The 27,627-nt window shown below is 36.1% G+C and overlaps 1 non-coding gene across 1 annotated transcript; it reads left to right on the top strand.

The window, feature by feature from the left end:
* The first annotated feature begins 21,897 nt into the window (after window positions 1-21,897).
* Window positions 21,898-22,003, top strand: LOC125998358 (U6 spliceosomal RNA). Its single transcript, XR_007491947.1, has one exon. It is a non-coding gene; the product is annotated as a U6 spliceosomal RNA (small nuclear RNA).
* Window positions 22,004-27,627: the final 5,624 nt, after the last annotated feature.

Here is a 27,627-nt window from a genome sequence, read left to right as displayed (position 1 = left end):
ATTAAAATACCAAACAGAATTATATGGGGAATGAGCTATATTGATTGGTTCATTTTGTTTTATTAGTTTGTTTCCTATGTAACATGTAATTGTATTTTATCGTTGCTATAATATGCAAGAATTAAAGACCTAATTTGACTAAACAAGAATTGGCTTATAAATTATGAAACATTCTCACCCATCATACTCCTGGATAATTAAACCAAATTTTAACAAATGCTATCTTTGTTGATTGTTTCACATTGGGTTAGAAGACAGAAGAGAGAGAAAGGAAGTTTTTTTTTCTTCCTGTCACTTTTTAACTTTCTAAGCACTTAAGCTATGAGTGATGAGATTAGGGATTTCAGACAAGGCTGTTAAATTTTTCCAAAGGTCTATTAAGCCATCTTTACTTTTACAATACTTTCTTTTAAAAAATATCAAGATGAATTGCCACTAGTAGTGTAGTAGAAAATCACAAATTGTGGAAGTATTCAGCCTTAAATCCAAATTTTATTTTTATTTATTTGTCTTATAATAAGTTACTCAGTGGCATATTTGGGATTTTATTGAACTGTTTTATACTCTACCCAAAAAGGTAGACTAAACATCATTCATGCCTTCCTCCCTAATTTCTATAGATAGCTTATACTTCCATTACTTTGATTTGGCTCTGCCATATATAATATGCTTTTGCCAATGGAAAGTTAAAAAACAAGATGTAAGCAATAACTCAAAAGTATTTACACAGTTGGGTCTGCAGCTTTTTTTCCTGTCTTTATTAAACACTTGATCATAGGAGGAAAATAGCAGAAGCAGATATTTTCAGTCATGCCTAACCTAGAAAATTTACTCTTAGTCAACCAGTTTATTTGTGAATTAAATAAGAGATTTTATTGCTGTATTAAAAAAATGATACAGCTTCTAAAACTTCCTTTACACATACCTTCCCCCATTATCAAAAAAAAAGGTCTATCAGCATTTTTCTTATAGATAAAGGAAGATATAGCTGATTATGAAGAGATCACTTGATATGCTAAGTGGAGATTGTGCACAATTTACTTCATCTGCAAAATTCAGTTTGCCGAGGAAAGACAGAATCTGTAGAACTAAGGCAATTCAGCTTGGAAGACTGAAAAAAATAGATGCTGCACAATGATATACATAGATGAAATGGTGTTACTAAAGTATAATATAATCTTTTAGAAAATAATTTGACTTTAAAAAGTAAGAGTATAAAAAATCAAATAGAGGCAAACTATTAGGGGCAATTTTTTTTGTTGTTTGGGGGCCATATCTGGTGGTACACAGGGGTTACTCCTGGCTCTGTGCTCAGAAATTACTCCATGCAGGGTCTGGGGACCATATAGAATTCTGGGGATCAAACCTGGGTTGGCCACATGCAAAGCAGAAGCCCTACCAGCTGTGCTATTGCTTTGGTCCCCAATGCAAAATATTTTAAGAGCCCCAATTGAACTTCAACCTCCTCTTACTCCTCCTCCTCCACCTCTTGCTCTTCCTGCTCATCTTCCTCCTCCTCCTCCTCCTCCTCCTCCTCCTCCTCTTCTTCTTCTTCTTCTTCTTCTTCTTCTTCTTCTTCTTCTTCTTTCTTTTTCTTCTTCTTCTCTTCTTTTTCTCTTCTTTTCTTCTTTTTTCTTCTTTTTCTCTTCTTCTTTCTTCTTTTTCTTCTCTTCTTCCTCCTTCTCTTCCTTTCTCCTCCATTCTCCTCCTTTCTCCTCCTCCTTTCCCCTCCTCTGTCTTCCTCCTGCTTCCTCCCCTTCCTTCTTCCTCCTGCTTCCTCCCCTTCCTTCTTCCTCCTCCTTCCCCCTCCTCCTTCCTTCCCCTTTTCCTTTCTTTTCCTCCTTCCCCCTCCTCCTTCCTTCCCCTTTTTCTTTCTCTTCCTCCTGCTTCCTCCTTCTTCCCCTCCTCCTCTTTTCTCCACCTTCTTTTTCCTCCTTCCTCCTCCTTCCTCCTCCTCCTTTCTCTCCTCCTTCCTTTCCTTCTTCCTCTCCTTCTTCCCCCTCCTCCTTCCTCTTCTCCTTCCTCCTCTTCCTCTTCCTCCTCCTTCTTCATCTTCTTTCTATTCCCCTCCATGTCCTTAAGGTACTATGGTCTGCAGTACTGTTACACTCTATACTGATATATGCTTGAGATAATGTTTTCATAAAATTATATTCTTCCACAAAATAATAGGCAGTACTCTATTACCAGTTTACTATAAATAATTAAAAACTGGGCATATTCAGGAAGAAAAGGAACAATGGAACAATGGTAGAGGAAGATAAAGAAGGATAGAAGTGTATGAATGACTTAACAAGCATGCATGGGTTTGTAGAAGGGCAATCAGTAAAATGTGAAAGAAATTCTGGCTTTCAGAAATCAGAGTCAACAGCTAAATAATAGGGAAGAAGCAGTGGTTGGTGTAATGTATATATAAGGAATAGATAGTTAGATGGTCTCTCCTACATCCTCAGCACAAAATCATAAGTATTTGTGCACCCGAGGACAAAGAAAAGTCTTTTTCATTCAAGAAATTGAACAGTCTCTGTAAAGAAAGATTTATATTAAAATCAGAGAATTCAGGGGCCAAATGATAGTACAGCAGTAGGCCATTTGCCTTGCATGTGGCTGACCTAGGACAAACCTCAGTTCAATCCCTGGTGTCTCATATGATTCCCTATAGCCAAGGGTGATTTCTGAGCACATAGCCAGGAGTAAACCCTAAGCATCACTGATGTGACCCCCCAAAATAAATAAATTAATATCAGAGAATTCAGGAAACATCTACACTATTAAGAGTTAGGTTGTAGCCTTTTCCCTCTACTTGTAACTGCTTGCTGGAATGTAGGCTTACACACATTGGGCTGGCAACCTACCTGTTAATAGTGTAGATATTTACTGATTATATCTGCAGATATTCCCATTTAAAAAAGAGAGCATACTTCACTGTAAAACTTTACTGTGAAACACAATGGTTTAACAGATTTTACTAATACATGTTTCAACCATGCTTCTTAGAATTTTATATAATCTATAATTAGATCTTCGAGGATCACCTGACATCTATGAAAAATTCTCAAAGAAAGACAGATTTGGATTGACTACATGGAACAATTATCTAAAAATAAAAATGTCTTAAATATAGGTGGGAATTAATGGCATTCTACATTAAAATAAAACTGAAAGTAGGAATCCTAGGATGAGTTTTATAGTTCAGGGTCATCAAGGACACAAGCTCATTCAGTGGAAACAGTCAAAAGCTGTTTCATTAAGAATGTAGTTCTGGGGCCGGGCGGTGGCGCTAAAGGTAAGGTGCCTGCCTTACCTGCGCTAGCCTAGGACGGACCGCGGTTCGATCCCCCGGCGTCCCATATGGTCCCCCCAAGCCAGGAGCAACTTCTGAGCGCATAGCCAGGAGTAACCCCTGAGCCTCACAGGGTGTGGCCCAAAAACCAAAAAAAAAAAAAAAAAAAAAAAAAAAGAATGTAGTTCTAACATCAACTAAAAACATGGTTGGTTCACAATTGCTACTAGAATATCAAACATCACATCCAACTCCAAACAATAGGGAAGAAAAAGGAAATATGTCAATATTTCAGATAAGATGATTCTCAAGGAAGTTTCACTAGACGCTCTCTAAAACAGTAATAGTCAAACTTTTTACACCTTGGACCAGTGAAAATAGGAAATACGTTTTTAGACAACTAAGGCAGAAATAGAAAGTAATGATTGATAGTTAATGTTTTTAAAACAATATTACAGAATTCAAATTCAAAATAAAATACCAATATCAGAATACCTTTAATTTTTAAGATAATCATTTAACTTAAAGAAGTATAAAAATATACTGCTGTTTCTTTTTAGAATATGGGCTCATTATGGTGGTAATGATGTAGAAAGATGAAGCCTGCATTGATTTTCATTCAGTTTCACTGGTTTATATCATAACTGGACTGAATAGGCAGAGATCAATCAACAATTTAATAGCTCTGTAACTGAGATAAGGGTTTACTTTTTCTGAGGCAATTCATGATACCATGCTACATTATGTATTTGAACACCAGAGTGACTCCTAGGACATCTTGATCGTGTTTTCTTTTTCTATGAGGGCTAATAGCACATGAATTGACATCTTCTACAAAGGGATTATTAATCCAGGACACAGTTTCTAAAACATGCCCTCCTCCCTTGGTGTTAATTTAAAGGGAGGTGTTCATTTAAAGACTGTTAAGGAAATATCATAAAATAAAAGCAAAAAGACTAAGAGATAAGGATGGCAGAAAGGGGCTAAAGCAAGAGAACAGCAGGTAAGGAATTTGCCTTGCACAGAGCTGCTTTGCATTCAACCTCCAGTTCTTTATATGATTCATTGAGGGATCCAGGAGTAATTTCTTAGTGAAAAGCTATTACTAACACCTGAGTACTGTTGGGTGTGAATCCCTCCTCCCAACAAAAAGATACAATAACAACAACAAAAAAAATTTAAAAAAAAAATGCTAGAAAGGTCCAGGTGACTACAAAATTAGTTCAGAGGCCTTAAAATCTTATTAAGATTAAGATTAAGATTAAGAAAAAGACACTGTCAAAGTGTCTATTCATTTCTTCTCCCCATTTTTTGATGAGATTAGATGTTGTTTTCTTGTAAAGTTCTGTCAGTGCCTTGTATATTTTGGAGATTATCCCCTTATCTGATGGGTATTGGGTGAATAGTTTCTCCCACTCAGTGGGTGGCTCTTGTATCCTGGGCACTATTTCTTTTGAGGTGCAGAATCTTCTCAGTTTAATATATTCCCATCTGTTAATCTCTGCTTTCACTTGCTTGGAGAGTGCAATTTCCTCCTTGAAGATGCCTTTAGTCTCAATGTCCTGAAGTGTTTTACCTACGTGTTGTTCTATATATCTTATGGTTTCGGGTCTGATATCAAGGTCTTTCATCCATTTGGATTTAACCTTTGTAGCTGGGGGGTCTAAGTTCAATTTTTTGCAAGTGGCTAGCCAGTTGTGCCAACACCACTTGTTGAAGAGGCTTTCTTTGCTCCATTTAGGATTTCTTTCTCCTTTATCAAAAATTAGGTGATTGTATGTCTGGGGAACATTCTCTGAGTATTCAAGCCTATTCCACTGATCTGAGGGCCTGTATTTATTCCAATACCATGCTGTTTTGCTAACTATTGCTTTGTAGTACAGTTTAAAGTTGGGGAGAGTAATTCCTCCCAATAATATATAATATATATATAATATTATATATATTATATAATATATATAATATATATTATATAATATTATAATAATATATAATAATAAATAATTCCCCAATAATTGTTTTAAATACAAATGGCCAAAAGACACATGAAAAAAATGCTCCACATCACTAATCATCAGGGAGATGCAAATCAAAACAACTATGACGTACCACCTCACACCCCAGAGATTGGCACACATCACAAAGAATAAGAACAAGCAGTGTTGGCGGGGATTTGGAAAGAAAGGAACTCTTATCCACTGCTGGTGGGAATGCCGTCTAGTTCAACCTTTATGGAAAGCAATATGGAGATTCCTCCAAAAACTGGAAATCAAGCTCCCATATGACCCAGTTATACCACTCCTAGGAATATACCCTAGGAACACAAAAATACAATAGAAAAATCCTTTCCATACACCTATATTCATTGCAGCACTATTCACCATAACAGGACTCTGGAAACAGCCAAGATACCCTTCAACAGATGAATGCTAAAGAAACTGTGGTACATATAAACAATGGAATATTATGCAGCTGGTACATATAAACAATGGAATATTATGCAGCTCTCAGGAGAGATGAAGTCATGAAATTTTCTTATACATGAATGTACATGGAATCTATTATGCTGAGTGAAATAAGTCAGAGAGAAAGAAAAAGACGCAGAATGGTCTCACTCATCTATGGGTTTTAAGAAAAATGAAAGACATTCTTGCAATAATAACTTTCAGACACAAAAGAGAAAAGAGCTGGAATTACAGCTCACCTCATGAAGCTCACCACAAATAGGGATGAGTTTAGAGAAATAACTACATTTTGAACTATCCTAATAATGAGAATGTACGAGGGAAATAGAAAGCCTGTTAGAGTACAGGCGGGGGTTGTGTGGGGAGGAGGTAGATTTGGGACATTGGTGATGGGAAGGTTGCACTGGTGATGGGTGGTGTTCTTTACATGACTGAAACCCAAACACAATCATGTATGTAATAAAGTTGTTTAAATAAAAAATAAACATTCTCCTTATAAAAAAAAAGACACTGGGCCAGAGCGATAGCATAGTGGTAGGGCATTTGCCTTGCATGTAGCCTGTCCAGGACAGATGGTGGCTAGAATCCCAGCATCCCATATGGTCCCCCAAGCCAGGAGCAATTTCTGAGTGCATAGCCAGGAGTAACCCCTGAGCATTACTGGATGTGGCCAACCCCCATAAAGAAAGAAAGAGACACTATTAAAAATTGAAAGATATTTAAATATCAATGCTCCTGACTGTAACATGTTTAATTTGAAAGTATTAACTGAATGTAAAATAAAGTAATATCTAGTAAAATAAAGAAATATCTACCATAATAAATAATATCTAATAGCTAATAAGTATCTAATAAATACTTAATAAAGAAGAAAAGTTCTAACAAGGTCACCGTCAAGAAATAATAGAATTTTCTTTTTTTTTTTTTTGGTTTTTGGTTTTTGGGCCACACCCGGTGATGCTCAGGGTTTACTCCTGGCTGTCTGCTCAGAAATAGCTCCTGGCAGGCACGGGGGACCATATGGGACACCGGGATTCGAACCAACCACCTTTGGTCGTGGATCGGCTGCTTGCAAGGCAAACGCGGCTGTGCTATCTCTCCGGGACCAAATAACAGAATTTTCAAAAGACAATATAACTTCCAAGAAAGAAAAAAAGCAATAATTTTCAAAGCAACACTAAGAAGATGTAAATAGAAGAAAAAGGGAAAAATCCATCAGGACAAGGATTATAGCTAAGGTACTTTCCCTGCACATAGCTGATTTCTGCTCAGATTTGATCTTTGGCACCCCAATATTGTTCTGAGGAGCACCAGGAGGTTACCACTGAGCACAGAGCAAAGAGTAAGCCCTGAGCATTCCTGGATGTGACCAAAATAATAATGCCAGTTATGATAATAATAAAGAAATAAAGGAAAAGCTACTACTGGAGCCTGGGGTGACATTATATTCAACTTGAAGTTCCAAACACAAAATACTATTCAAAGGTCATAAAATAATCATTTTCAGACAAAAAGTAACTCAATATTAACATCCCATACTTCCTTCCTAGTAAACCATTAGAATATAGATGTTATATATTGAAATGATATAGTAAACCAAGAAGTCATGTAAGTTGGGAAGACAATCCAACAGAGGAGAAGGGAAAAAAGAAACTTCACAGGTTAATAACTCTTGGGACCTGGGTTCTGAACTAGAATGGGTGCCATTTTGTAAAGGCCACATGGCAGGCTTCTTCTCAGGTTCTGAGCAGTGAGAGATGCCATTTTGTAAGAACCACATGGTGTATGTCTTCATAAGCCTACTTTCATAGACACTTCCCCCAAGCTACCTGACCATACCAGAAAGTCTATCAGGGAAGGACAAGGGTGGTACCCCTAGACAATAGCCAATCATTTTAAAGATCATCAGAAAGCTGGAACCTCCCTATATCGTTTCCCTATTTAATCTTCCTTGTGGCCTTGAGCAGGGCTCATCTCCTTCGGGAGGTGGTACTGGCTGGCCAGTGTGGGGGATGTTGTTGGCAACATCTTGTTGGCAGATGGATTAAAGTATTAAACTTTATTTCATTTGTGTGATCTCATCCTTCTATTTTGAACCCAAACAACAAGAAGGATTTCTAGGCATTTATTCTGCAACATGTCAACATTGGAAGAAGAGTAATGTTACTGAATTGATGGAATCAAACAAAGACATTAGAATTGATGAATATGGCCATCCTGAGAGTCTTTAAGTTTCTAGCAGAAAATTAGTTCCATCCATAGAATACTTTGCAAATTAACAAAAATCATAATTGCAGTTATCTCTGTTTTAAAATCCTGAAAATTTGTATAAAACACCTGAAATATGTCATCTAACAAAGGACAATTTGTAGTCAGCCTGTGAACAATTTACAAAGCTCTAATAACATAAAATGTTAATTTGATCACAAATTATGGTGCAAGCTATTAGAGAAAAGAGGGGAAAGTTTAGAAAGTAAATTAAGACTATAAAGTTAATGAAAATATAAATATCAATATAAATAAATGACTATGAAAATTGACATAAATATGAGTAGAATGTAAAAATAACTCAGACTAGTTGCCTCTAGAGAGAGACTCCTGGGTCGAGAGAAAGAATGTAGATTACTGTTGTTTTTCAGAATAATCAATAGAGTAGCACTCTTTGACAACTATTGTTTCAATAAAAGAGGGAAAAAGCATCCATCTCTGCCAAAGCAAATAAAATTATCTTGACAACATCTGGTTAGCACTTGAAAAGATACGGTGGGGTTATACAGGAAGCGTACAACTATTATTTACATGCAGCCTCTGAATTTCTGTACTTACACTCCATGTGCATTTCTGGTTTTCCTAACTCAAAAAAGTATGGCAACATGGGGGAAAAAGGCAGCAAAAAGAATGCATTAGTCCAAAAGTAGAGTTGCTTCAACTTAAGTTTACTATCTTCTATGGAGAAGTTGTCTGTTCTATTTTTCCAAAGGCAGACTAGTAAGAAAATGTAATTTTCTTGAAAGATGATAATGATTATGGAGGATATTATCCATGTTTAATGACCTAAAATTTCTGCCAAAATAAATAAATATAGCGTCAACACAGCAGGGAAATAGGGTACAAGGGCATCTCTCATGCCCTCCTCATCTGCTAAATTATGAAAAGCATTCTAACAGAGAACTTAAAGACATGTAAGACATACCTTAAGTTGGCTCCCTCTTTTATAAAAGCAAATCTATGTAAATATCTGCAAGGATGTAAAAAAGTATGTGAGTGAAAAAGTCAGACATTGTATTCAGTTTGTCACTGTTCTTTAAACTACATATCTGCAATTTACAAACTCTTCAAGATAATTTCCTATTCTAAATAGCTCCACTTTTAGAATATTTGTGGAATATAATTCTATAGAAAAATACTCAAACTTAAAAAGATCATTAACATCTGTGAGAATATAACATGCAATAATTACTTAATATAAAGAGATAATGTATATGTTGCTAAGATATATATTTATATTTTGGTGATATAATGCATTATCATTATTCTATATTAAAGAGCAAATAGGCTCAGAAAGGCGAAATAAGATCGCTGAGACCTATGCGCCACAACATATTTGATTCTAGGGTTGTTGTTGGTTTTTGCCACACCTTGTGATGATGCTCAGGGGTTACTCCTGGCTATGTACTCAGAAATTGTTCCTGGCTTGGGGGACCATATGGGGCACTGGGGTTTGAACCTAGGTTCGTCCTAGGTCAGTTGTGTGCAAGGCAAACACCCTACTGCTTTGCTATTGCTTAGGCCCCAGATTCCAGAAGTCTTAATTTTTTTTACCACTGTCAGAATATAGATAATTTTGTTCACTTATTTATAAATGCCTAATATGCATGTATAAAAGAAAACAAATAACTATTTGGTACTATGTGCAGAGCATTTTTAATCACTTCAAGCTCTTATCATTTAGAACTCTAGAGAAGATGGGTGGTATTATTTTTATTTCTACCAAACTGATCCCCAGTAAACACCTCCAAACCTGCTTTAACGTTGTTTTTATTCTTCTGCCGTTTTCACTTTTCTCTATAATTATATGTCCTGGTGTTTTGAGGAGTTCCATTCTAGAAATTAGCTTCATCAGTGACACAGAAGCATTTATCTCTCCTGGTGGGAAACTAAATGAGAAAACAACTGATCAATGACGAGAAAAAGTCAAAAATTAACAAAACTTGAAAGTGATGTTTCAAACTGCTGGATGCATTAAATGAATTATGTAGGGTATTTCTAATGAGTTTCACTAAGATTTGACTCTTGCCAAAGAAAGTAAGTAGGATGTTAATGATTTATTTAAGAGATTGTTTAAATTCACTTGATCAATGGCTGAAGCTCCAGAGATGTTATGACCTACAAATTGCTCTTTTCTCTGGAACAAAATGAAATGAATAAAGAAAGAGAGAATTGAAGTTCTATTCTGAGTACAAAAGAATGTCTCAACTGATTCTTTTAGAAATCTCTTTATTGGTTAAAAGAGAAAAAAAGGCAGAATACAGAAACTGCCCTCTTCTCAGCCAGATTCATTTTTAAGAGCATCAGAGTGAAGCTTCCAGAAGGGAGATAAGTGCCACAGCAGACAGCTGCAAACAATTACTTCTTAAAAACAAAACTGAAAAACAGACTAATTAATTTACAAAATGCAGGGTGTGCCAAAAGTGCAATAAAAATCCATCCCATTTAGCGTCCACTCATGTTTTAGCAAAACACAGCATTTGCAAAATCCGTAAATGAAATTATAAGACAAAACCTATGGTGCTTAATTCTTAGATATTTAAATACATTTTCCCCAAATATAATTCACAACCATTACCAAATAGTGGACACCTTTATCATGCCAATGTAACAAATTCCTTAATACCTAATCAATAATAATTATAAATCCATGTTATTAGTACTATATATCAAAGCCCTTATTTTGTATACTCTTTAGATAAGCTCAAACCATTGAGGTAGCACAGGGTTTTTGTGATGTTTGATTCCAGGCTTTTTTGTTTTTGTTTTTTTTTTTGTTTGTTTGTTTTTGGGCCACACCCAGCAGTGCTCAGGGGTTACTCCCGGCTGTCTGCTCAGAAATAGCCCCTGGCAGGCACGAGGACCATATGGGACACCGGGATTTGAACCAACCACGTTTGGTCCTGGATCGGCTGCTTGCAAGGCAAACGCCGCTGTGCTATCTCTCCGGGCCCTCCAGGCATATTTTTAAAATAAAATCAGCAGAATTGTTTCACAAATTAATGGAGGTATCAGAGAGGCATATATAAAAAGGTTCTAATGATGTTTGACTTTGAGCCAATAAAATTGAGTCACCATAAAGCAAGACGAAGAATCCTTAAGTATAGAAACCATCAGCAGGGAAAGAATAGCTATTTGGACTTTTGACAGATTAAGATTAAAATATCTTCCAGGGTTTTAAGCAGAAATCAAAAAGAAGGGTTATAGGAATACCATCGTGTTTAAGATGCTTGCGTTGCATGTTGCTGGCCATGGTTTGATCCCCAGAACCTGATACTATTTCTCAGTACTGCCAAAAGTGCTCACAGCCAGAAATAAGTCCTAGATAGAACTGATTGTAAAACAAAAATTAAAAAAAAAATAGAATAAGCAGTTGAAAATAGGAGGAAAGAGGTAAGAAAATAAGTTTTGTTATAGGCTCCATTATTCATTGCTTATTTAATTCCACAGAAGTCTTGTGATTAGGTATCAGAGTGATGGCACAGAGGTAGGGCATTTGCCTTACATGCAGCTAATCCTGAATGGATAGTGGTGTGGTTTGATTCCCGGGTGCCCCATATGGTCCCCCAAACCAAGAGTGATTCCTGAGCGCATAGCCAGGAGTAACCCCTGAGCATCACCAGGTATGCCCCAAAATCCAAAAAAAAAAAAAAAAAAGAGAAAAAAATAAAGAAGTCTTATGATTGATACTTTATCTCACCTTTTAAATATTTTGTAAAATAATTGTTTATCAAAGAATTTGAATAACTTTGTCAAGGTCATACAGTTGGTGAATAGGCCATAATTGATTACATAAGCAAGAAAGATGGGGTAATCTTAAAATCACACACATAATTTATACTCACATCTTATTGACCAAAAAGTAATTATACAGTTACTTCCAACAATATGACATATTAGAAGATATTTCTATTCAAAGTAACAAAGGTGAAACTAAAACTATTCGGGCCTTTAATAATCTGAGAGAAAAGGGGAAAATAGAAATCAGAGAATAGCATGAATCTTCTACTCTGCAGATCAATCTCAAGTTCTTCTAAGCATCTCCAAGTTATAATACAAGTTCATTTTATGTATATATGAAATTTTCAACATTTTAATCTCAGTTTACATGTTAAAGCTATTTTCAAAAGCACTACTTTCTTCATCTAAAATTTAAGGAAAAAGAAGCCTTAGAGATGGCGCATTTGTAGGGCTCCTGCCTTGCACATGGCTGACCGCTGTTTGATCCCCCGACATCCCATATGGTCGGTCCCTCAGGCCAGTAGCAATTCAATTCCTGAGTGCATAGCCAGGAGTAACCCCTGAGTGTCACCAGGTGTGGCCCCACAATCCAAATAATAATAATAATAATAATAATAATAATAATAATAATAATAACAGGAAGAAGAAGAAGGAGAAGAAGAAGAAGAAGAAGAAGAAGAAGAAGAAGAAGAAGAAGAAGAAGAAGAAGAAGAAGAAGAAAGAAGAAGAAGAAGAAGAAGAAGAAGAAGAAGAAGAAGAAGAAGAAGAAGAAGAAGAAGAAGAAGAAGAAGAAGTATAATTTAAGAAAACTGTATTTTTCAATAGCTGGTATGAAATTGTAGAAAAATATATATAGTCCTCTGTCCGGTTCTTAGCACAGAGCTACTATTTCTTCTTCTAACACTTGATCTCTAATACCAGTTTCTGACAGAGTTCTCACTTTCCTTGGAAATTCTAAAAGTCTATAAAAAGTTGCTTCCTGGATTCCTAGAAAGAATCAAAATGGATAGTGGCCACCAAGTTGGCAAAATCATGCTTAAAAATTGGGAACTTTATTCACCATGCTCTGCCAAAAAGGGAAGAAGGACTAAAGATTCGGTTGAGTAAAAATCTCCTTAAACATGACACATGGAAAGCTTCAGGGTTGATGAGCTCAAATACTGGTATATCCCAACTCTATGGAATAGAGAAGCTTCTGTGCTATAGCCTTTACTGACCTCATTGACCTTCATCTGCCTGATTATGCATATCCTTTATTATATCCTTCTATAGTAAATCAATTGACACAAGTGTTCCTTCAATTCTGTGATCTACTCTAGCAGATGATCCAAATTGAGTATGAGAGCCTCTCATTTTTTTTTGTTTGTTTGTTTGTTTTGTTTTTTTGGCCACACCCGGCGTTGCTCAGGGGTTACTCCTGGCTATCTGCTCAGAAATAGCTCTTGGCAGGCACGGGGGACCATATGGGACACCGGGATTCGAACCAACCACCTTTGGTCCTGGATCGGCTGCTTGCAAGGCAAACACCGCTGTGCTATCTCTCCGGGCCAAGTGACAATTAGCACATGCGCTGTCATCTGGTATGGGAAGGCATTTTGTGGGCTGAACTCTTAACATCTTGGGTATACCCTAGCTCCAATTGATGTCAGACTAGAAAAGAATTCTACTTCACCAGACTAGACTACCAGAGAATTGCTTGATGTGGGGAGAAATCCTTATAGCTGATAGCAATAGTGTAATGCATGTGGAAATATAAGTAAAAACACTGGAGAGTTTTCTCTGCACAGATGAAAGCAAAATGAGATGTGAACTATGATTACACATCGTCAGAGAAAGCCACCTTCCTTACACATAAACCCAAATACCTGTCATTTTTGTTAGGATGAGTCTTGAAGGGCATGAGTTTTGGATAATCAGATACTTTCAGTAATGTATCTGTCACATAAATTGTGACCACCTATAATTCTAATTTCACTTTCCATGATTTGTTAACAAGGCAGTTCTTTTATAGAAAAGCAAATCTTGTCAAAATAACTGCTGCTTCTCAAAGCAAACTGCCAATTTGAGAAAGATGGGGTCAAGGAAAGAAAAAAGCAAGATTCCCCCTCAACATCTCTCAAATCCTATTAAAATAATGAGAGTAGTCATCAAAGAAATAAGAGGGAGAAATATTCACATGCATACTGAATTTACATCCCTAGATCAAACTTTGAGTCCAACTTAAACTAGAAAGTATGTGTATGGACATATGCTTATGTGAAAAATTGCCTCCACTTGAAAGTTTAACATGTACTCAATGCCAAAACGATCAAAATAAAATCTTTAAACTATTTACACCATGCAGAATGGATCCATCATGTTTATGACAATTCTATCCTTCCAGTTTTGCCTTCAGTAACAACGTGAGACTCACACACATACATTTTCTCACACATTTCTCACAAATACATTAAACCTCTCAGAAAAAAATGCTTTCCGGATTCACCTTTAAACTATATCCATAATTTGATAACTTCTTACCACCTCTTCCTCTTGCGTTGTGGCAACAACTAGCTGCCATCATTTTCCAGAAATAACTTTCCAATCAACTGTGTCTCTACAGTTTACATCTAGGATGTATTTGTACAATATAATTCAGATGCATTTTTCCTTCCTGAAAAGACTCCATTGGATTTTATATGCCATACAATTATGGCCAAAATCTTAAAAGTGGCACCACAAAAAAAAAAAAAAAATAGTGGACACCAATGATACCATACCTGGAGCTCATTTTTCTTTGTCATTCAGCTAAAACCACATGGGATCTGCTTGATTTTCCTACACTAGGAAGGCCTTTCTACCAATAGAGAGTCCCTTGCTTACAAGGTATTTTTATCTAATTGTTTCCTTGGTGCACTCCTTTAAGTCAAATCTTACCTGCTCAGTGTGGCTTATCTCTATCCTCATTTTAATATCTCAACTACTCCCCACCCTTGCATTCTATATTCTTTCCAAAATATTTTTCTCCTCCCCACAAGTGATTAATACTTTTCTTTATTAGTATTTGTTCCTTCTTATGTGCGGAGAAAACTTGAAGTTAAGACTAACAGACATGCAGGTATTCTTGTTTGTGTTTATCCTTCTTACATATTTTTTGTGTATTTTTTGTTTGGTCTTTTGTTTTCCCTTTTTTCTTTTTTTTTTTATTTTTGGTTTTTGAGCCACACCCGGTAACGCTCAGGGGTTACTCCTGGCTATGCACTCAGAAGTTGCTCCTGGCTTGGGGGACCATATGGGACGCCAGGGGATCGAACCGCGGTCCGTCAAGGCTAGTGCAGGCAAGGCACCCTTTCTTCTTTTAAGTTGATAATGATAGCTTCTAGATGGCCTATTCCCAGTCTTTTTCTCAAAAGAACCACAGAACTTGAATCATCTTGTTCTGTTCATATGTTATGTCTCATAAATTAAGGACAAAAATAAATAAATAAATAAATAAATAAATAAATAAATAAATGAATAAATAAGTGGTGATACCAGGAGCAAACAGTCACATGAACATTGAGTGGAAATAAAAAATGATCAGACCTAAACACCAAATCCAAAGTCAATGACAACAGAATCAAGATACCCACTCTATAACAAGCTATACACAAAGGGGACCTGCTACATTAGCAGTTTAGGAGGCAATGGAGGAAGAAAAGGATGCATGCTGGGAACAGGGTTGGAGGAAGGACAACACTGGTGGTGGAATGGCCCTAATTCACTGTCACTATGTACCTTAAGTATAACTGTGAAAGGCTTGTAATTCACAATGGTCACAATAAAAATTATTTAAAACAAAACAGAAATATAAAATAAAAATGATCTATCCTTCCTTGTTCATGGCTGCAATACCCAAGCTTCGAGCGACTGGTCCCCAGTTTTCCATACACATGTGAACTGTATATTTTTAGCAGAAGTAACTTTCAATCAAGCACAAGAATTTCATCTTATATACCTCCAGTGTTGAAACCAGCGGTTTACTAGTGCCAAGTGTATCCACCTGGCTCAAGCCATCAGTCTAATCGTATATCCCGAATGCTTTGACTTTGACAATTTAAAGTGCTTGCCTAAGACTTCTTAAGGCCAAATCATGCTTTTGTAGATTTTAGAAGAGAAAGGTCATTGCCTTCAACTTTTATTTTTAGGAAGATGATGTAAAGTTCAGGCAGCATGATTGGGGACATTAAGTTAAACTTGGCTTATAGCTATTGCATTACACCAAACCAAACTGTCTTTCCCCCTTAAGTTTTTATTCAGCAGTGGGATTAGGCTATGAGAAATTTACCAGCTTACCAGGTAACTTAATAAATCATGAAGATTTAGTTTCCTTATTTGTAAAACCTGAGATGCTAGCATTTTTATGAGGAAATACACTATATACCTGAGTAAATAAACTAAGATCTTTTAGCATGGTGTCAGACACACAGTAAATGCTCATTAAATGAGAGTTATGATTAGCCTGGCTTTTTAAAAAACAAAACTGGATTACTAAATTAACATTAGAATCGGCATCAAAGTTGGTGTTTCTGGTCTGATGAAGAAAAGACTAGAAAACCAAATAGATCTAAATAAACTATGTGATTTTAAGTTAACTCTAAAATATTAAATATTTCTAGTATAGGTAATTAGAAAGAATAATAAAACTAAAGCTTATAGTCCACATCAAAGTTTTAACAAACACTCAGAACTATAATTGCAGAGTTTATACTTAAACAAACAGTAGAAGTCCCTTACATTCTTCTCATTCTTATTCTGTGATGAATATAGTATTTAATCTCTGCGTATACCTTTGAACTATGCTGTGTACACACATTTATAAGCAATACTATACTGTTTTGTTGTTAATACTCTATATGCTTTTGCTATTACATGTTCTCAGGTGCCATAAAACAATTGTAATACCTGTATAGTTTGCATATAGCCACACCTGTTCATCTTCTATCTCAACTTTAACATTTTGTGATGTATTGTTCATATAACTTTAGTTTTAGCAAACAAGGATCAATATAATGTTTCTGAAAAGGCCAAGACAGTAAAGAAGTAAAAGCTATTTTACACTGCACAGACCATACAACCTATTAGAACTACTAAAATTTGCTGTTGTGTTTGGGGGTAAAAGAAGCATTTAGGGGCTGGAGAGATAGCATGGAGGTAAAGCGTTTGCCTTTCATGCAAGAGGTCATCGGTTCGAATCCCAGCATCCCATATGGTCCCCTGTGCCTGCCAGGAGCAATTTCTGAGCATGGAGCCAGGAGTAACCCCTGAGCACTGCCGGGTGTGACCCAAAAACCACAAAAAAAAAAAAAAAAAAAAAAAAAAAAGCATTTAATGAGTACATATGACTGTGTTTCAATAAAATTTTATTTGCAAAAGTATTTTGTTTTTATGGTAGATTTTGTGATACTGCACAGATATCAAATAATGGGGGGTGGGGATAAAAGATTGTGGGCCAAATATAATCTCAAAAATACCCCACAATGCCCAAACCCTGTTGTGTTTTATTTTAATGAGGGATTGTACTATAATTTATTTTCCTTTTCTAATAATGGGCATCTAGGCTTTTGCCATTTTCTCTAAGTCAGTTGCTGTGCCAGGGAAAAATCATGTACATGTTTTTTGTGCTCTCATATTAGAATCCTCTAGATTCCTACTTCTTCACATTTCCTGAGCCTGTTACTTTCTTGGATATTCTGTTAAAATGCAGAATCAGGGTCTGGAGAATAGTATGGAGTTTAGGGTTAATGCACAATGCATGTGATTGACCCCAGTTCAAAACCTGGTTACCACACAGTCACCTTACAATCACTGGGTGCAGCCCTGGAGGTCTCTCAGCACTTCAGGGTATATCCCCAGAGACCAGAAGCACCAGAGCAGTGCTCTGAGTAATCCTCAGAATCACAGAGCTTAAGCAGCAGTGTGTTCTCAGAACCTTGTACCATCGTGTTTATTGTACATTGAGTATCGCTTCTCTGTGTGTAGCTTGCTTAATTATTTCCTTATTTATTTGTTTGACTGCTTTTAAATTTTAAACGTTAATTTTTGCCTATTACATCTATGGAAAGTATTTTCTCATCGTGTTTCTCTTTTACTGTTCCATTGAGTGTTCAGTTGATGTTTATTTGAACATGCTATTATTAAACTATTTTTCTTAGTTTCGGTTGCAACTTAGAACATTTTTATTCCTAACATTCCAAATCAGAAATGTGCTTGTATTTTCCCCTAAACATATCTCTTCTACATATAGTGTTTAATTTTTTCTGTTATTTTCTGTGTATATGTGTGCATACGTGCTGTAGAGAACAATATTTTTTCAAATGAAAGCACGAATCTGCCAAACATAGTTATGGAAGTTGTAACATATTTTATCACATAACAAATTTTACTACATATACTTGTGCATTTTGAGGCTTTATTATGATGTTATTTTTGTATATTATTACACGTTGTCCTATTTTCTAGCACATCAGTCTTAGTATCTGAGAAGGTATTTTGGTCTTCAATATTTTTATTGTTTTTTTTTGGGGGGGGGCACATCCGTTTGATGCTCACGGGTTACTCCTGGCTAAGCGCTCAGAAATCGCCCCTGGCTTGGGGGGGGGAGCATATGGGACACCGGGGAATCGAACCGCGGTCCTTCCTTGGCTAGCGCTTGCAAGGCAGGCACCCAACCTCTAGTGTCACCTCACCAGCCCCGGTCTTCAATATTTTAAACGTTCACTTTTCATTTTATTAATTGTAAATACACAGATAAATGCATATAAGTACAATTTAAAATATTTAAATAAATGTTGGCTCTCTGAAGAAACCTGAAAATCAACATATAGATGGAAAAATAACTTCCTTAATATTCCCAATGCACACTGCCTGTTACTAACACCCATCTTCAACATCATGCCTTTTTTAAATTAGAATTAGAATTTATTAGAATTAGAATGAACTTTTAATTTTAAATTAAACTGCACAGAAATTAAAAAGGAGAGATAGCATGGAGTATAAGGCGTTTTTTCTTGCATAAAGAAAGACAGTGGGGCCTGGAGAGATAGCACAGTGGCGTTTGCCTTGAAAGCAGCCGATCCAGGACCAAAGGTGGTTGGTTCGAATCCTGGTGTCCCATATGGTCCCCCGTGCCTGCCAGGAGCTATTTCTGAGCAGACAGCCAGGAGTAACCCCTGAGCACCGCTGGGTGTGGCCCAAAAACAAAAACAAAAAAAAATTAATAAAGAAAGACAGTGGTTTGAATCCCGGTGTCCCATATGGTCCCCTGAACCTGCCGGGAGCGATTTCTGAGTGTAGAGCCAGGAGTAACCTCTGAGCGCTGCTGGGTGTGACCCCCCAAATTAAAATGGTAAGAGCAAAAATGAGAGGTGACTTTCAAAACATTCTTAAAAGAACAATTTGTAATTGTAAATAATAAATAATACTATACAATAGAAATAAATAAATAATCACATACAATTATGGATGAGGTCAGATATAGACCCTGATGGTTTGATACTAAGAAACACCATGTCTTTAAGTAGAATATAAGTAATTTATATAACTCACCAATAATACCTCAATTACTCAGGAGTAACCCCTGAGTGCCACCAGATAACTCCCCCCCACAAAAATGAATAAATTAAAATATTTCAAGCATATTAGTGTTTATACATATAGAAATATAAAGTCTGCTTATTTTGGCTTCTGCTGTTGTCATGAACGACCTCTGGCATCATCCAAAGTTCTGGATTTTCCTGGACTTATGTCCGCATATGTTTTTAAACTGAATTCCTTCCTTTTTCTATTATTCCTGAAACTCTGTAGGAACAAAGGGTGTTCTAAGATGTTCTAGATGTTCTGACCAGCAAACGGGTGCTCTGATTCACAGTATCATTCTAATGCCTACAGCTCTTCTGATTTCTGAAAGCCTCAAATAACTTATGAGAATTTCTCAAATGCTTAGAATATTAATCTGGTGCTTGTGATTCTGAACTATATCTGGGGTACAACGAGGGATTTGTGGCACCTGTAACCTGTAGCTGCTAGAGCACTAAAGTCTAGCGTGTCTGAGATTTGACCCAGGGCTTGCAGTTGCTGATATCAGGCTGTTGATGAAGCATTATGGTCCAGATGACTTGAGCAGTGGCTGGGGATTGTGGTGATGTGCACCCAAACACAGCTGTTCAATGAGCTGATCTTCATTGCTACCTGAGATATTGTTTTGTATGTGTGGTACAAGCTTCAGGATAACTGCTCAATGCTCAAAAACCTCAGCCTGCTGGGGGTGGGTTTAGCCTCCAGGAATTCTGCTCTGGAACAGCAGCTATCAGTTGCTTTCCTGAAATAACTGTTCTCAGCTATAGCCTGGGAACAACTATTCCCTATCAGTGTTAAGTAGTGTTAGAATTTAGTCTCTTTCTATCATGGTTTGTTCTGGAACATAATCAAACTTCTTTATACCTTTGCTCTTTGGTATCCTTCAACTTAGGTTGGAGATTAAATCTGGTGAACCACTTTGGGAAAGTTTCCTTTTATTTGGAGCCATCTTCCTATAAGCCTGTTGTCTGGCAGCAGAAACGTGAATGATATGAAGAGAACTACAAGCATTGCAGGAAGGGAGTCATGGCTTTGACTTTCATGGGGCAGAGCTGATGCTGGGACTCTGTGAATAGGTGCTTAATCCTAGTGAATTTTCTCAGTGAAGCCCTATATGGAAGTGCTATGCTCCATTCTGTTTTTGTTGTTGTTGATGATGCCACAGAAATGTCAAAACTGCTCCTTTTTCTTCTGTTACCTATTGTATCACTGTTGTACCATTCCTAAATATAAAATTCATAAACATATATTTACATTTCTGTTGGGTACAAGGAAAATCTAGAATTGCTGAGTGATGAATATGATTCATACCAGAAATGTGCAGAGTGACTTCAGATTGAATGTAGGGCCTCATGCAGTAAGACAGTCATTTTAACCACTAGGCTATATCCCAGTCCTAAAATTTCATTATTTTGGTGTTTGTTTTGTGTTTTTGTAAATTTCTAAGTAACATTGCTTCCTAACATTTTATAGATATAAGGTGTATAAATTATCAGTATTTTATATCAATATTTGTCATCAAAATTCTAGTTTCTATCACCATTATCTGATATCATTCCTGTTCCCTGTTACCTTCTAACAACCACTATTTTTATAGGGCTTTCATACTGCTTTATAAGTAAGTTAAGTGTTTGCTCTGAATAAATTTGATCTTCTGGGTGTTAGGAAACATGCTTTTATTTAAAATTATGTGTGTACAAAGGAAATTAAAATCACTACTAAATAAATACACAGGGAATGGTAACACACCCACTTTCCATAGATTGAAAGTATTAATATTGTCAAATGATAATTCTATCCCAAACACTCACTATAGATTCAATACAATCTCTATAAAAAATATATATAGCTTTTAGAGACATAGACCAGATGCTGCTGAATTTTATATAAAGTAGTTAAATTCCCAGAATAGTCAAATCAATCCTAAGAAAAAATAAGGAAGGCTTTTCTTTTCCCAACTTTAAATTATATTACAATCTATCATAATCCAGACAGTGTTTCAGGCCAATGGAATTAAATTGAAAGCCGAAAGACAGACCCTCAGGTATATGGCTATCTAATCTTAGACAAAGGAACTAGGAATATAAATAGAAAAAAGAAAGCCTCTTAAACAAATAGTGTTGGGAAAACTTATCAGTTGCATGTAAAAAAACTCAGATACCTGCCTCATACATTACACATAGGTCAATTTGGAATGGATTATAGACATCAATATTAGATCCCAACTCAAGCATTTTATTGAGGAAAAATAAGCACATCCCTTTACAAAAAATGAATATAACAGCATCTTCAATGACTCAATGCCATTGGCCAAGAAAAACAAGCAAAATAAACAAATGGGACTACGACAAATTAAAAAACTCACTTAGAAAAGCAGAGTTTGACAAGAATAAAAATACACTTAGCAGACTGGGAGAAACTATTTCTTCATCAGTCATATGAAAACAGTTTAATATAAGTTAATAAACTTGACAACAATATTATTACAAAAACTCATTAAAATGGGGGAAAGAAATGCATAGATATCATTTAAAGAAGAATGCAGTACTCGCTTCTGCAGCACATATATTAAATTGGAATGATACAGAGACGATTACCATGGCCCCTGCGCAAGGATGACATGCAAATTCGTGAAGCATTCCATATTTAAAATAAAGAAGAAGACATGCAGCTGGCCAATATGCATATGTAAAAAAATCCCCACATTATTTATAACCAGTAAATTCAAATGAAAACAATTATATAACACCTCATGCCAGTGAGATTGGCAGATATCAAAAAAAAAATCAGTGATGGATGGATATGGGTAAAAAAGAACTTCGATGCACTGTTGATGAGAGTGTCAAATTCTTCAACCTCTGGAATAATATATGGATCTTCTAAAAAAAATTGAGTTTTCATGTGGCTCAGTAATTCAATTTTTCAGCATCTACCCCAAGAGTCCCAAAACAATATTTTGAAAAGATATTTGCATGCCTCTGTTCATAGTAGCACTATTCACAATAGCCAAAATCTGGAAACAATGCCATATGTCAAACATAAAAACTGTCTAAATAAATTGGGCTACACATAAACAATGGAATCAGCTATAAGAAAACATGAAATCATTAATTTGACACTATATAGATAGAACTAGGTGGTATCATGAGTAGTGAAATCAGTCAGAAGGAGAGAAATACATACAGAATGATGTTTCTCATATGTGGGAGGAGAGAATAAGAAGTATATTAGAGGGGACTCTTGAAGCGGATACTCAGGCAAAGGCTGTGAAGTTAGAATGTTGATTGCATAAAACATTATTAATAATAGTATCTTAGAGAATGAAGGAAGAATACAGTGTATTAGACACTTCACTTGTATATGACTGAACAAGGGTCACTCCAGATCACCACAAATAGTCCCCTAAGCACAACAAGGAGTGATCCCAGAGCAAAGAGGCATGAGCATAGGTAAGTATGGCCCTGAGTCCCTCACTTGCTTCACCAAAACACCCTCCATATTTTAAATTACGGCGCCTTAGATAAAATAAATAAAATTAAAATATATTTATATTAACATAGAGCTGTCATAAACACTCGTTTAAATAAAGTCATCACCCAAATTCCAGATTACAAAAATTTTTTTAATGTCTTTAACTTTTAATAAAAGTCTTAGTCTCCATGGGGTCGGAGCGGTAGCACAGCAGTAGGGTGTTTGCCTTGCAAGGCAGCTGACCCCTGACAGACCTTGGTTCAATCCCCAGAGTCCCATATGGTCCCCCAAGCCAGGACTGTGTTCTGAGCACATAGCCAGAAGTAACCCCTGAGTGTCACTGGGTGCGGCCCAAACAAAATAAACAAGCAAGCAAACAAAAAGCCTTAGTCTTCTGCTCTTCTGAGCATGGTGCATAAGCCATGGTATATAAACATTTTTGTTATGAATCTGCAAAGAGATCTTAATTAAGAACAAATATTTAGAGACTTTTATATTAATTGGACATTATAATTGCATATCAGCTAAATATAATGACTTTTATATGTTATTATTATTTTTCAGGTAATTTACTTGTATTTTTTAAATAAAACTATGAGTTTCTTATGGGTTAAAAGTTAAATAAAGGGTCAAAGAAATACTATAGGGCTTAGGGGGAGCTTGCCTTTCACTCAGTTGACTGGGCTTCAATCCCAACACCCAACATGGTCCTCTGAGCAGTACTAGGAATGAGCCCTGAGCACAGACTCAAAACTGAGCTGTAAACACTACTGGGTGTGGCCCAAAAATACAAAGAGAGAGAAAGAAAAATTAAACAAAAAATGGTGATATTATATAACATTTTGAGGAGCATTATTTTAAAATATACACAGAAGGATTAGAGAAATAGTAAAGGTGTTGCTTGTAGCTGACAGCAGTTCAATTTTGGGCACTACATGGTCCCCAAGCACAACTGAGTGGGGTGGGGGGGTAATATATACCTATAGAGATGCATTTTCTACTTACTAAAAGTAAATTATTTTCTCCTAGAGTTTTCTGATTATTGTTGTTGACAGAAAATGTCTTTGAGATTTGTTCTTTCTTGAAATCACAATGAGCTTAATCTAATTTTGTGACTTCTATAAAAGTATTGACCAGAACTCCCATGTCTCTGACCATTGTGTCCAACTATTTGTATTCATATCCTTGTACTAGTGACTTACCCACTAAAAATAAGAATAGGATTTTATAGATTTACAATTATTGATATTATTGATATAAATCTCATATTATTTATTTATTAAATAATTTAAATAATATAATAATAAATATAATATAATAATAAATAAATCTCATATTATTTAAATTAGATGCATGAGAAAACATTAGAAATTATTGAGTTAAAAAGAAATGCTTCTAGAGTCTCTGGGTTAATATTTTATTCCTACTCCCTTAAAATACACAACCTCCCTCTCTGGAGATCTCTGCTCAAGAACTTAATGATAAGCTTTTTCTAGAAAGATCGAAAAAGTAACTATTTTCATCATTCAGCCTCTGTTGTGAAGATTCAAGTTTACTCTTTCAGTATTAAAGCTGGCTTAGGCTGTGTTTAAAAAAAAATAACTTTATAAGAACATTTGGTGAGCCAGGTTTGATACAGGGTTTACTAATCTTTGCTCTGGACTCTAGTAAAATTTTCAAATCAAATTCACTTTCTAGAATGTATTGTTCTATAAAAGTAGAGAATCTATTTCTGATTGCCATCATTTTTCATATAAGTAGTAAAACAACTCATTTTATTTTTTTATGAAAGTAACTTCTTTCTTTAAGCACCATAGTTACAAACTTGTTTGTAATAGGGGTTCAGTCCACCCTCTTCACCAATGCAACTTTCTCACCACCAACGTCCCCCAGTTCTCTCCTCCCCCAACTCCTGCCTGTCTTTGAGACAGACATTTCTCTCTATATCATGGTAGTTGTTATGTCATTGTAGTTTTTAGTGTAGTTATTTCTCTAACTGCACTCACCAATCTTTGTGGTATGCTTCATATCGTGGGCTGGTCCTTTCAGCCCTCATCTCTATTGTCTCTGGGTATTATTACTGTACTGTCTTTTTTTTTTAATTCCATAGATGAATGAGACTATTCCTTAAAACAACTCAGTTTAATGATTTAAAAAAATCTAAGATGCAGAGATGACATTACCAAACCCCAGCAGGAATTATAATACAAATTCTCGGGCCGAAGAGATAGGACAGTGGGAGGGCATTTGCCTTGCATGCAGCAATCCAGGGTGGACGGTGGTTTGAATCCCAGCATCCCATTTGGTCAACCTCCCTCTGCCAGGAGCAATTTCTGAGCAAAGTGTCAGGTGTAACCCCTGAGCATCACCAGGTGTGGTCTAAAAAACAAACAAAAAGAGGTAATACAAATTCTATTACCTATATCACCCTGTGCTTATCATGGAATTGTTTGATACTAATTATTTAATAATAACCATCCATAATAAATTATTTGGAATTATTTGATAGTAACCATAGTAAACTGATTGATAAGAAAATTCCGGCATTAGGAAATTGAAGTTTTTCTATTGTCAATTTTTCCCCCTCAGATTGTGTATTATATCTTTAGGAAATATTGAACTTGTGACTCAGAAAACTTGGCAGGATCATTTCTAAGTAATCGACTAGTTAAAATAATTTAAAAACAAGAGCTTTTTCCCTACCTCCAATGTCTTTTGCTTTCAGGAAAGAGATTCCAAAATGGGGCAAGAATTCAAATACAAAGGGAAGAAATTCTCAGGAGTTTCATTTCAGTAACTGTACCTGGTATTAATGATCCACCTAGGTGTTGTTTAAACATTCATATCAATATATTATGCAAACAGCACCCTGGCCAACAGCAGGCTTTCACACACACTGACATTAGGAAACAAAGTCATGGTTAATTCATAGCCAAGGACATAGCTAAAGTGAGCAGTAAATAAAGTCTTACCCTAAGGGCCAGCAGAATAGGAAGGATGTTGCTACATTGCCAGTGCTCAAGGACATAAACTAATGTTTCCCTAATTCTTCTGTTTTTGCACCGGGGCCAAAACCTAGCTACAGAATGGACAGTATTTGTGGAAAGAGTAAGCAAATCAGTTAGCATGTGAATGAATGAGAGAATGCATTACAGTGCTCTACAGGGTCTGTAGAAAGAACTTTTATTTTTTTTTATTTCTTCTCTTTTATTATGTCAATAGAAGATGAAAGTGATATAAAAAAAATCCCTTGAGAAGAATTTTTTGCACCGTGCTCTGTTTTATTAAAAGGAAATTAAAGGTCAGAGACTGTTGGGCCAAGACTGTATCTTTTGGAAAAGCTTTTACAAAGAAAAAGACATAGTCTCCTATTATTATGCTATCTTTTTTAAAAATTAAACTCATTGTTTTAGAGATAGGACTATGAGGACATCTAAACTTACTCTGCCTTTGAGATCAGCATTTCAACTCTTTGCTTTCCAACTTTATACGTCAAATTTCCAGCACTTATTGGGGGGAATAATCCTGTAATAGATTTTATACTGCTAGGGTACCTAATTTTACCTTTAAGTAACCTTTGAAAATTCCCTAATGAGAACTGGTTTTTGAAAGAATAAGAAGTGTTAAGACTCTTTTACTCATTCCTAATCTCTACCTTGAAATAGTGTACTGAAATCCCTTTTTAAATTATTTTTTGGGTTTTTTTGGGCCTCACCCACTGATGCTCAGGGGTTACTCCTGGCTATGCTCTCAGAAATTTCTCTTAGCTTGGGAGAATATATGGGACACTGAGGGGTTGAACCATGCTCAGTCGTAAATTAGCACTTGCAAGGCAAATGCCCTACTGCTTGCACCACAGCTCTGGCCCCTCCTTTTTTAATTTTTATGTCTATTTGTTCTTTTGCAGGTTGGGGCAAACACACCCATCCGTGCTCAAGGCTTATTCCTGGCGGTGTACTCACATTCATCCTGGCAGTGCTCAGGTGACCATATGTCTTGGTTCTGAGGATAGACCTTCTGTAAGATGCATGCAAAACAAGAACGTTTTTCCCTGTAATATCTCTCCAGTTTCCTTTTTTTTTTTTTTTTGGTGTGTATAAAAAACTTTATTAGATACTTGTGCAAAAATCTATCATTCATTCTGTTTTATTTTTTTATTTTTTTTAATGCATAATTTTTTTTTTTATTTAAACACCTTGATTACATACATGATTGTGTTTGGGTTTCAGTCATAAAAGGAACACCACCCATCACCAGTGCAACATTCCCATCACCCAAGTCCCAAATCTCCCTCCTTTTAAATTCCTTTTTAACAAAGGGCCAGCCATAACCATTCCCCACAGCTGGCACCATGTCCACTCATTTTATTCTCAAAATAGATGTAAACCAAGCAGTGATAAATCATAGTTATACCAACCTTGCAGCTGAAAACTGGGGTACTCATGAAACAGGGGCTGGCCAAGTCCCCACCCTGCCAAAGCTCTGGCAGCTGTACCTACAGCCCACGAAGTTTCTTTTCTAATAGCTCAACTTCACAGCTTTACAACTGATCTTTGAAAAGATACATAACTGACCAAAACTCCAGGTATGCCAGTATTTGGGCTACATCACTAGGACATTGTCAGAGTGAGTTTGGGCAACTGCCCCCACTTTTTTTGTACTTCTAGAAAATCTGGCTGCTGTAACTGCTATAACAGTCACAGAACCTGACATATTTGGTCACCTACCATGACTCCTTCAAATTTTTAAATATTTTACCTAATAGGAGCACACCAAATTAGATATTAAAGTAGTATAAAAGCC

Source organism: Suncus etruscus, chromosome 20 (genome assembly GCF_024139225.1).
Source record: "Suncus etruscus isolate mSunEtr1 chromosome 20, mSunEtr1.pri.cur, whole genome shotgun sequence".
In the NCBI taxonomy this organism is placed as follows: Eukaryota; Metazoa; Chordata; class Mammalia; order Eulipotyphla; family Soricidae; genus Suncus; species Suncus etruscus.
The sequence above is the reverse complement of the archived record's forward strand: the minus strand, read 5'-3'. Positions and strand labels throughout refer to the sequence as shown.